The sequence below is a fragment of the Lygodium microphyllum genome, chromosome 17 (genome assembly GCF_053477565.2).
Source record: "Lygodium microphyllum isolate KBCC chromosome 17, Lygodium_microphyllum_v1.1.10, whole genome shotgun sequence".
NCBI lineage: Eukaryota > Viridiplantae > Streptophyta > Polypodiopsida > Schizaeales > Lygodiaceae > Lygodium > Lygodium microphyllum.
In genome coordinates, this window is record NC_141151.1 from 7,399,617 (window position 1) to 7,411,504 (window position 11,888).

Below are 11,888 nucleotides of genomic sequence, written 5' to 3' on the forward strand. Positions count from 1 at the left end.
ACCACCATTTCTCTGCTCCTCAGAAATTAGAAGAGCAATCAACTCCTCAAAATCAGGAAATCTTTCACGGACGGAAATGGATGTTCAGAACTGTGCATAATCCTTTCCTAGACCATTCAAGGTCACAGAAACTAAGTCATCATCTTCCACTGGCGACCCAATGGAAGCAAGTGCATCTGCAATCTTCTTCACCTTCATGTGGTAGTCATTGATGCTCATACTTTCTCTTTGCACATTGTGCAACTCTTGCTTGAGCTGCATTTTCCTGGCTTGCGTATTTGTGCTATACATTTTTGACAAAGTATCCCATGCCTCCTTTGGCGTACTTGCATCTTGAATATACACAATCATAGAGTCTAAAATACTGATAGATAGCCAGTACATAACTTTTCTGGCTCTCTCATGCCATCCTTTAAATGCCTGCAACGAATTCCCAATATCCTTTTCCCATAAGGAAAGTTGTCATTCTAAACTTCCATGCTTGGAAGTTGTTCTTGTCAAGCTTTTCAGTGACAATCTGTGAAAGAGAATTAGACGCCATTACAGAACACTGCAAAGAATTCTGTCACTGCAAAAAACACAGCTTCAGCCTCACAAGGGAAAATCTGCAAAACTGACGAAAGTGGTATTTGACCACACAGTCACTTCCTAGTGACGATTTTGCATCAACAAGCAACAAGGATGATTCTGTACCTCCCAATGTCTCTGCGCACAGGCATTCAATGCAATTTCTACGGTAACTTTTCACCGACCTGTAGAACAGTGGTCACACAGCAAAAAACAAGGAACACCATATTGGGGAATATGGGAATTTCCCATAAGTTTGGGACACGTGGTCAAATCTTTGGATTTGTCATAACTTGAACACTATAACCCCAAATCGAGCGCTCTATAGCTCAATAGATTCCAATTTTTAAGTGATTTCCAATGATAGGTCACATCATATGTTTTTGAGAAACTTATGGGCATGTTATCTAGGTGCCACCTTTTTAATATTCAAAAAATTGGGAATTGGGAGATTCCCAAACTCACTAATATTGTGTTAGGGCCTTTTCCTGAGTGCTTGGGAGAACTTCCGCCTCCAAAATAGGCCCCGAAATGGCCTCAAATCAGAAAAACAGGGCAACCAAGGGCTAAAGCCCTTGCCCGCAACATATACTGCCCTCTTGCTACACCCTGAAGGGCGTCTCAATCTGAGACAATGCACTCTTGCACTTTTCGGCTGCAGAGACTTGCTCCCAAAACAGAAAAATGAAAGCAACACTAGTCCTCTTACTAGAACACCGCGAACTTGGTTTGCTTTCTTGAGCTCCTTACCACGAACAAGGCTTTGATACCATGTCACGATTGTGGGAGAGAAGGAAGGAGTCTCACTTGTAGCTTTCTTGCTTGCACAATGGGGGAATACACACACAGGTGGAGGCTGAAAATAGTTTTCCTCTTCTTAGTTGTGTAAGCCAAAAGAACACTAGTACATAGATATAGAAGAACCCTATATATGGGTCTCAAACCAAACTCAACTAACTAAGGTGGCATACTAACTGAGCCACAAACTAGAGTAGATAAGGATAGTTGTCATCTAGCTATTATTCATGGGCGGTGTACCAACCGCATATGTAACTAACAAGTCGGTGACATAAATGCACAACGGTCACCTTGGCATATCACAAGTGGAGCTCGATATCTCAACATACAGGGCTATCCATAACCTTGTTGGAAAATATCATTCTTATGATGCAGCTTCCTTGCATATCTTTCAGTCAATTAAACTGCATCAAATAGTGTAGTAGGCTTTTGACCCATGACATTTGTCGAGAGGCTTGATTCCAACCCTTGGATGTACTTGTGCAATTTGGCATCATCACTAATGCTTTCCACATACATGGTTAAGTTCATAAACTGATTTGTGTACTCTCGTATAGTGAGATTATGTTGGTCAAGTGTGTACCATCATCTTGCCAACTGCTCTTTTTCCATGGGGGATACAAATAGTTGAATCATATGTATTTTAAAGACCTTCCAATCAATAAACTATTGATTATCTTGATTGATATAGTGCCACCAGGTGTGGAAAAATACTTCCAAGTGGAGAGAAGCAAATATAATTTTTTAATCATCCGTGTGGGGGGAAATATTGAAGTAGGACTCTAATTTGGATGACCATTCTTCCAAATTTGATGGTGATGGGGACTACACATTGTTCTTAGTGAGAAGAATCTTATCCACGGAGATCATTATGACTTTACTGCCCATGGAAACCTTGCCATCTATACATACCATGAGGGCTATACATACTTGTTGTCCATACATACCATGTTGTGCATTTTTTCCATGCTACCCATGATAGCCATACTATCCATTATTGACATGATGCCCATTTATTGTCATGCTAGCCACTAATACCATACTATCCATGATGGAGCTAAGTTGTATAAGTTCCATGGGGCTCCTAGGAAGAGTAGGTGAGCTTCTACTAATGGTGGGTGAGGGTCTTACTAGAGAGGGTTGGTTGCTTTGGATGATGGGGGAGCTCAACAAAGGCTCATCATTAGCATGAGAGGGTTCAAACGGCTTCATAGGTAGAAGGGGAAATACCCTTGGATCCAAGAATGCCCTGTGGATGGTGTAGTGGCTTCAATGTGGAAGCCGTCGAAACTCATGCTTGGACTTGTTTTCTTGGGCCAGAGTGGTAGCTAAGTGAGCTACAAGAGTGGTGAGTTGCTCTAGGATCTATTGAGTCCTAGAGTTTGAGAGGTCCATTTTCTCAATTGCTATATCAATTTTAGATATCATCTTGTGATGGTTTGCAAGAGTCATTATGCCTCTCCATGTGATGAAGCTCATGCCAATATAGAGTGTTGTTGAGCAGGCTGTAGGGATCCATATCGAGCACTTCCTCATGGATATCACCATGATAATCTTGTTTTGAACTAGGTTCATTGTTCATTGAGATCATGGAGTCCCTAATCTCCCTCTGGACCTCTTCATGGGTCTTAAATTTTCCTTTTTGGCCATCCATTTAGATGTAGTCCAGAGGACTAATTGTCTATAAATGAGATGTAACTTTTAGTGGGAAACTTTGATTAATAAGATATTTGATTCAAATAGAAGGGGAGGAAGCCCTCTTTGACATGAGATTTTAAGCTTTATGATGGAAAATGATCAAAGAATTTTACAATTGGATTTCTATGTGTGTCCTAGAGTGGTTTGCACCTTGTCCACGTGACCTCAGTTCACAAAAATGGCCATAACTTTTAGACTACTGTATATTTGATTAGGGAGTTTTTTTATTTGAACCAATGGGAAAAAAGTCCTGTTCAATAATGGCTATAGTATTCACTTCCAAGTGTAATATCATTTCTTTTGTAATTAGATCTTTGTGACTGTCCCTCAGGGGTGACTATGACTAAAACGTTGTCTATCCCATTTTCCAATTGCATTGTATGAATGGCTCATGGGGGCTAAGGGGCCTAAACATCATCATAAACAACATCCTAAGCATACTAAACATAATCCCAAGTACATTTACATATCAATTTTCTCTATCATCACTGCATAAGTAGATCCTAGTGACATTCATCTCCTTTGACCACATACATGTCAAGTGTCATACATGAGTGCCATGAGCATTAAAAAGGTGTCCAAATGGAGGTATTTCATCGAAAGTGGGCTGGGAGTGTACTTGCACCTACATACAAGTATTGAAACTTTGGATCATTGAGAGGTGGGAAAGTCCCCGCTAGAGGTTGGATTGTGCACCCCTTCAAGTTCTTAAGTAGTAAGGGAGGGTCGTCTCTCTTTTGGCTTATCACCTTTCCTAGCATCGGCATTTTTTCTCAGAACTAGAGAATACACAAAAACCATTAAGCAACTAGTATGAGATGCATTGGAAAGCAAGCATCGGGTCTTTTCATGAGATGCAAGGATGAAACAAGGCCTGGGTAGGGCTTACCTTGGTAGTCAAGTGACTCATTGGCTGCTACTTACCCTTTTTACAATGGATTACTATCCACTTGGGATTAATCCAAGGTATACAAGATCAAGGAAGAGTTAGTGTTAGCAAAAGCAATTGATTTAGAGTTAATCGTGATGCATCAAAAGACAAATGGGTCACTGATTTCAAGTAGGTAACATGCATACAATGAATATTTAACTAAGAGAACATATGCAACTATAATCTCTTGAACAAAAGGAATTAAGCTCAACAAGTGGATTAAAAATGAGAGATTAAGATTGGATTAACATACATCTTCAGTGTTTGGGAAAGATGGATAAAGCATGATCCACCATGATACCAATTTCTCCATCAAGCAAGCCCGGTTGATTAGAGCACTCTAATGGATGAAACCTTCAAGCATTTGATGCTTCCACTGATGGTAGGGGCTCCCATGCTTGTACCTGAGCTTAATATTCAGTAACAGAAATCTTAAAAGGGAGCTTTCATGGCCGCCCAAAAGAAATCGGTGCATGTTGAGCTTCATGTCTTCAATCCGAGTAAGAGAGGTCAAGAATGGCTAAAGGAGCTTCTAAGGCTAAGATTTCAAAGATGGGAAGGCTTGATCTAAGATTTAATGGTTGAGATAGCTTCAAATGAAGAATCCATGGCTGCCCAAACTATCTAGCTAATGTTGTCCATCTTCTAGGGTTTGTTCTAGTGCCAAGAATGTTAGAAGGGGAAGAGCCCAATGTTGGCCAAGAGCTCGAATGAGTAGTAGGAGGGCAACGGAAAGGCTAGGGAAAGTAGGAGTAGCTAGTGCGAATTGCATCGAAAATCACAAGCTGCTCCCAAGCAGCTTTTGCTAGCCTCAACCAACCTATGGGTCTCTATCATGTGCTAAAGATGCCAAGGATCGAGAGGAAATGGTGGCTAATGTCTTGGAGGCAGCTGAGAAGAGATCTTGGGGGTTCTTGTGGTTGGCATCCATGGCAACTTGCAAGAGAAGAGAGAGAAGGGGGTTAGGACAAAAAGTAGATGATATTTTTTCCCTCTTCTAACTTTTGAGTGTCCAACTTCAGTCCTGGAACCCCTAAAATTTTCATGAAAATGAGTGATGAGCTTGTAAGTTAGTCATTTTACCATAGCTCCTACCTGATGTACCTATAGATATGGCCTAAGTAACTAGGGTTTGAGTTGTGAAAAGGGAATTAGATGGAGAAAGAAGACGGACCAAAGCCTCATGCTCTAATACCACTTGTAATGAATGAAGCTAAGAGGAGAGAGGAGAATGAGCTAAAGAGAGAGAAAGAGAGAAGGAAAAAGAAGAAGAAGAAAGGCTAGAAGAGGAGAGAGAAAGATAGGAAAGAGGGGGGAAAGAAGGAGGAAGCCATGGAAGCTAGAGATGAAGGTGAAGAGTATGCTTTTGATAATATCAGGATGCCCTAAACTAGGTCTCTTACACCTTATATACCTTGGTCAATGTGATTGGGTGTTTAACCCCTAATTCCTGTGTATCCCACTCATTACACAAAAGCTTATACATGACAAATTCATACATTTGAGAGGGTAGCTAGTTGTAGATATAGGCTATGGGTCACCCATCCTTTATTCCATGATTATATCACATAAACAATAGTATTCTATAGCTAGCAACTATATATTTGTTGTCTAGTAATAATTATACAATTTCTCTTTTCATAGTACCATATTCCCTCTTGTGACAAGAGAGATTTATATCGATAATCAAAAAATAAATGAGATGTAAATCCTTGTGCGTAATTATATCCAAAACACATGCCTATGCCAATTCCTATCTTTTCCTTTTTACCAATCCATACAGCTTTGTATACTATGAGCCACAACAAGTGGATACTTGTAGTGTTCTAATTTTATTCTCCTCCTTTCACACGTGAACTACTTCTAATAGGAAATTGGGATTTTTTTTTAATTAAATAAAGATAAATTTTTTTCCCCTCTCCTCCAGCCGACAGTCGAGCTGGAGGGAGAGGGGAATAGAATGTAGAGCAAGCTCCTTGCTGGAGCTTGCTTAGACTCTGAGCATGCAGCTCAATGCATGGGGGAGGGAGAATCTTATCCCCTCCCCTATATATTTGAGGGGGCGCGGCTGAAAGGGACGGCCAGTGAGTCGGGGAAGAAGACGAAGTGTTGCCGCCATGACGTCGTTCTGAGGCTGTGAGTGAGAGAGAGAAGGCTTGAGGGAGGGAGAAGCCAAGGAGGTTGCCGCTCTGCGCTGACGAGGAGCTGCCAAGTTGCCCATCGTCGCCTGTGCCCATGGAGGAGCTGCCTTGCATTCCATAGTCGTTGTCAGACGACTGTACCCCCCATCTGATCTAAACCTCCCCCTCCACGTGGCCAAATCTTCTGGAAGCTTAGAAGCTTCCAAGGGGGGGCCTCCCTAAGCCCCCTTCCTATGGGCTTCGGGATTAATCCCCCCCCCCCAATTTTTCCCCTAAGGGCCTTAGGCCCCATTTCTATAGCCTTTAAGGCTTTTTTTCTTTTCCCTGGAGTTTCCCTTTAAAGCTTTATAAAGCCCCCTTTCCCCCCCCAATAAAAGTTAACCTCTTAAAAGTCTTATTGAACCCCCCCCCCCCCCCCCCCCCCCCCGCCCAAATTTCCTCCTAAGGCTCTATAAGCCTTAGCCCCTTTTCTTTCCCCTCCTCGAATTTCCCCCTTGAAACTCCCCTTAGGCCCTTTTTCCCACCCCCTCAAAAGCTTTTATCTTATAGCTTTTTTTCGTAAATTCCCCCTAAGGGCCCCCATTAGGCCCCTTTTTCCTGTGTAAAAATGAGCCCTACTCGCAGAGGGTTTTCACAATACCCCCTTTCCCGATTTTAGACCCCTTTTCGTGGTTCTTCCCTCCTCCACACACCCATCCCTTCAAAGAGTCTCCATGAAGGGAAGCAAAAGAAACTTGTAAAGGATGGAGGAACTTAAGAAGGAAATTCGCAAAGCAGCGTCTACAACGAAAAGGCTACACTCGCAATGCCTCGTAAGAAAGCCCAAGGCGTAGCCGCAGGAGGGTCATCTCCCAGCATCCACATGGACATCTCACCCCAAGCCTAGGTTTTCCTTCCTAAGTTTTATTTGGTATTATTGTAATTCAATCATGCAATACTAATTGTTGGATATAGGATATATTTTTGTCCTAAATGCTCACGATGGAGGAACTTAGTCATTAATACTTTCAATAAAACAAGCAAAATAAAGGAAGCATAAATGCATTTCTAGCAAATAGCTTTATGCATCGAAATGAATTAAAAATTAGATTAATGTCCATTAAAATAGTATACTTCGTTTAAGCCTGGAAGTATAAACTACATATCGCACTATTGACCCATATCCTCTTCGCAAGGAATCATCATGGAAAGTGCAAGGCATGAAATGATTCTTACGATGCATAACTCTAGGAAATTATCGTTGGTCAACTGCATAAATTATCAAGAAAAATGTTTCTTGTTTAGCATGAATTTTGTTCGCAAAGTTATAAGAAGATTAGTTGGAATTAACCTAACCTATGCCTGACCTTAATTGATAAGTTAAGGTTGAAAAATCAATTTACGCATAGACAACGAGTCATGCGTTTATGAAATGTTAGCGTAACTATCTCCAAGAGATAAACAAATTGGCACAAACCTAAACACCTAAAACCCGAAGTACTCATTTAGAATGAGTTAAATTCCAAGAAATTCACTAGGAATTAATACATAACCTAATCGTTACGTATTGCAAAAACTGAAACTCCTATACCCTAAATACTTTCCCACTTTCACCGAAATGTAGGGACAGTGAAATGTAATTGGAAAGCGAACTAGGGTTTGTCCCCAAGAATCTTACGAGATGGAATTTGGAACTCTAGGACTGACGATATCAGCCTAACGTAATCAGGAACAGATTGTTTCGTGACTCCGTTCAATGAGTAGAATAAGTCTCATAGTTTGATACGACACTTGCGCAGCAAGTGCGGAGTCATATGATCTTGTGATTGGATCACAAGGGAATGGCCAAATTCTTGCAATGAGGTTGGCAGGTCCTTACGCAAGTTATCTTACAAGAGGATGAATAATCATCCTAATTTAGTATATTTCTTGAGTAAAGAAGATTTCTTGGAAGCAATAGACCAGCCGATAAACTGAAATAACCTATGAACTTAAGGTTTGATCAAGTCGGGTTAATAGGGTACGCCCTAACCCAGGATATAGGGGATCTTGCCAAGTTGCAAGTCATCCTGGATTGAGTGCTGGACACAGTCAAAAGGAAGGATTCATTCCTTAGCAGTTTGCCAACAAAAACAATCAGTGGAAATGTTTGTGCTTGCTACAGATTTTAGAGCACTGTTTGGCTTTGTTTGATCAATGAATTAAAAGATAAATGGATATCTATACTTCAGGTTAAAGGCCTGAAGGGAAAGGCAGCTTCAGTTACCCCCGACTGCCTACCTGACCCTAACCAAGGGGGTTGTTAACCGCGTCGGGCAAGTGGACCGAACCCACCGCGAGAGGTCTCTCCATTGAGCGCTACTTGGAGTAGGAGGACGCTTAGGTACCAGGGGGGTTCTGGCCGTAAATCCCTTGCCTTTGGGGCCCTGCACAAGAGGCTAACGTGACTCGGGATTGGATCTCGAGGCTTGCATACTAGTCTACGGGCGAAAACTTGGATTAGTGATCCCTGTGGATTGCTAGATAGCCTTCAAGCAGATTGTGGATAAGCCTACGGGCTGGACTTTTTGTATTTCAAAGATAAATATGATAACCTGTTAATAAGGAACTTATTTGACATTGTTTTTCTATGTCAAGTGATATGATTACGTGAAAGAACCAGTACCTAACGGGCTAATTAAAGAAGCTGATTAATACATGTCCAACTAATGTGTTAGGTAATTATATAACTACAACAACCCGAGGAAAGTGCGGAGGATGGGCCATAGGTCCGTCCTACGGATGGGTGGTCCCGGTTGGCCGGGAACTTTTCTCAAATCACGATGGACAGCAGGAAGATCGTCAAAGAACACGAACAACAAAAGCGTTGACCTAGAGTTATGATTGATCCCGATTTACACTGTTTTAGGGGAACGGAATGGGACTATGCCTTATGGCAGAGAGGTTGAGCTTTGCATCCCTCTCGTTTCCCATTCTCCTTGAACCAAGTGCAGCGTGAATCCGCTTCGAACCTGGCATTTCTGCGTAAAGTAGTTCGCTTGGGTCCAACGCTAGTTGCCGTTAGGAAATGACCAATAAGGAAAACCCTAATTCACGTCGATTCTAAGTGGGAACGGCCGGAATACTTTCGCTACGTGGCAGACGCGGAAAGCCCTAGACCACAAACCTCGTAACATTCCATGGGAGTGCCGAGCAAAGCTTTCTAGACATCCTTTCCAATGGACTGCTAAGACATGTCCTGAAGATACAAGTGGACACATTACAATACTTTAGTAAGGATGTTGGAGGACGAGATATTTCAAACCGAAAACCTAGTTGTGAGAGGTTCTATTGTAGGTGCCACCTATTTTCAAGTATAGGTATCATTTATCTTATGGAGTGATCTTGGATATTTGCATATGCACTATTGTATTTCTCATTTTTTCTACACAATATTATTGTATCTATTAGTATTCAATATTCACCATTACATCAATATGCAATGGTATATCTTTAAACATGATAAATATAAAGAGATTGTATCATTTTACTACCCTATTGTGCACTAGGATGCAATTTGGCAATGTTGGATTGCTTCCAATCAAATAAATTTTAGGTCTAATTTTTTATAGTTTATTATATGCTTGGATGGATTTTCTCATTCAAGTAAAAATTGAGGTCCCACAAGAGAAGAAGGTAACAACCATACTAATTGGTCATACAAAGTCCCTAAAATATCCAAACATTCAAGAGAAGATTATCAATGGAGATGAATTCTTAGCTAATAAGCTATTTTCTTTAGTTTATAAAGTTGGACAAACTTATTTCTTTAACAATGTCAAAAAAACCTTCAATACACCATCCAACACACATCATGTCAACTTGTCAAAAAAGTTTACTTCCAAGAGGATGTAAGGAAGGGGACTAAGAGGACAGAGAGAAAGACGCAAAGGAGGTTGAACGAGGAGACAGAAATACTAGAAATGGAGAAGGAAAGAAAGGATGGTCATGAAAGCTATGCTAAAAGCTGAAGAAGATGAAAGAGACTTTGTATTATTGTTTAATGGGTTGAAGAATAAGCCTCCTTATATCTTGTATATTCTACCTTGTGGCTGATATTAATTTCCTCTTATTTCTCATTTTTCACTTATTTATTTCCCTTATATTCCTCTCCATTACAATCCATCCTTGATTGGATGTTTTTGTCGTCAAAAACAAAGAATGAAGGACTTATTACATGGGTTATAAAATTGTGGAGACGATAGGATACTCTATGTAGGTATCACAAGAGGGACTACAATCTCCAAAATATTCAAATGAAAGGTTGTTTTTATGGCTGCAACATACTATCATCTGTATACATCACTATGGAATCATAAAAATGATAACTCAATGTATTATTCTTCAATTATAAACTTTGGCATGATAAAGTAACCATGCTATCCAAGCAGTCCCCTTGCTGTAGAAAATTTGTCATAACTTTGGCTAGTCTAAACCAAACCAAAAGTTTAATAGCTCTCTAGAAAAAAAAATTTGGTGTACTTTTGGCTCACATAAGTTTTACTTCTTTGCAAGTACATTAGAACTTACAAGAGCTCAAAATAGAGAGTTGGCAAAAAGTAAGCTGCAGTGAAACATGGCTCCTAACTTACACCCTATGCATCAAAACATAATTGTGAAGATATGGAGATTATCCGAAGATGGCTCATGACCTAGATAAAGCTTCTTTCAAGTCCTTTTCCATTCGAGAAAGGTGTCATTGTTGTCATCAATGATTAGCATTTGATCAATATTTACCTTTCCATTGATGCATTCAAAAGTATGTGAGAAGCATTGCATCATTTACTTCATTAAATCCTAAAATCTTCCATATTTCTAATCAATTTATTTCACTACTTTAACACCAATGGTAGGTCCCGATTTATCTCTTTTACTACTTCAACATCAACGGTATGCCCTAAATTATCTCATTTTGTTGTCATCAATGATTAGCATTTCCCAAAATGGGTCTTGTTTTGCAGTAATCCTTGGTTACCCAAATGATTGCTCTTTAAATGTTTGAAATGGTTATTGAGGCACTTCATTACAAGTATGCTCATACCCATGCTAACAATCATGCTACTCATGATGCTCATACCATTGCTCATGCTCATTACAATCCATATATACTTGTTGCAACCATCACCCTATTCTCATGAAGCATTGCCTTGTTTTCCTACTGAGCCCTTTCAAATGCAATTGAATGAACCATTTGGGATATCACTCTAGCATTTAAGTGGTCCATCTTGTCAATAGCATTCTTTGTTTGTGTCCAAGACTAAGAAAAATTTTCAATAGAAATCTCTATTTTATTCCAAGACTTAAGAGAAGACTTGGAGCTACATATGGCTTTCCAAACTCCCTTTGAGTCCAAGACTCAAGAAATGAGTCTCAATAGAAATCTCTATTTTAGTCCAAGACTCAGGAGAAGAGTTGGAACTATGATACTCGTGGCTTTCCAAACTTTGCTAACTCACAAGCATTGGATTCACATGCTAGGAATTAGTAGTCATTTGGTTTCTCTCACTCAATCCTTCAGATGCTAGAAATTTTGACCAACTAGTGGACTTGGATAGATATACTCTTTGATAGCCACATCATGAATGCTACTGTTGGCCATCTTTGCGTCCCTCAGGCACTTTTCCACTAGTTTCATACATTTTGTGAACTAATCCATATTGGGCTCCTCAAATCTGGCTTGAGTAATGGTGGAATAGAAATCAATACCCTCACATAGAGAGTCAATGTCAATAGTT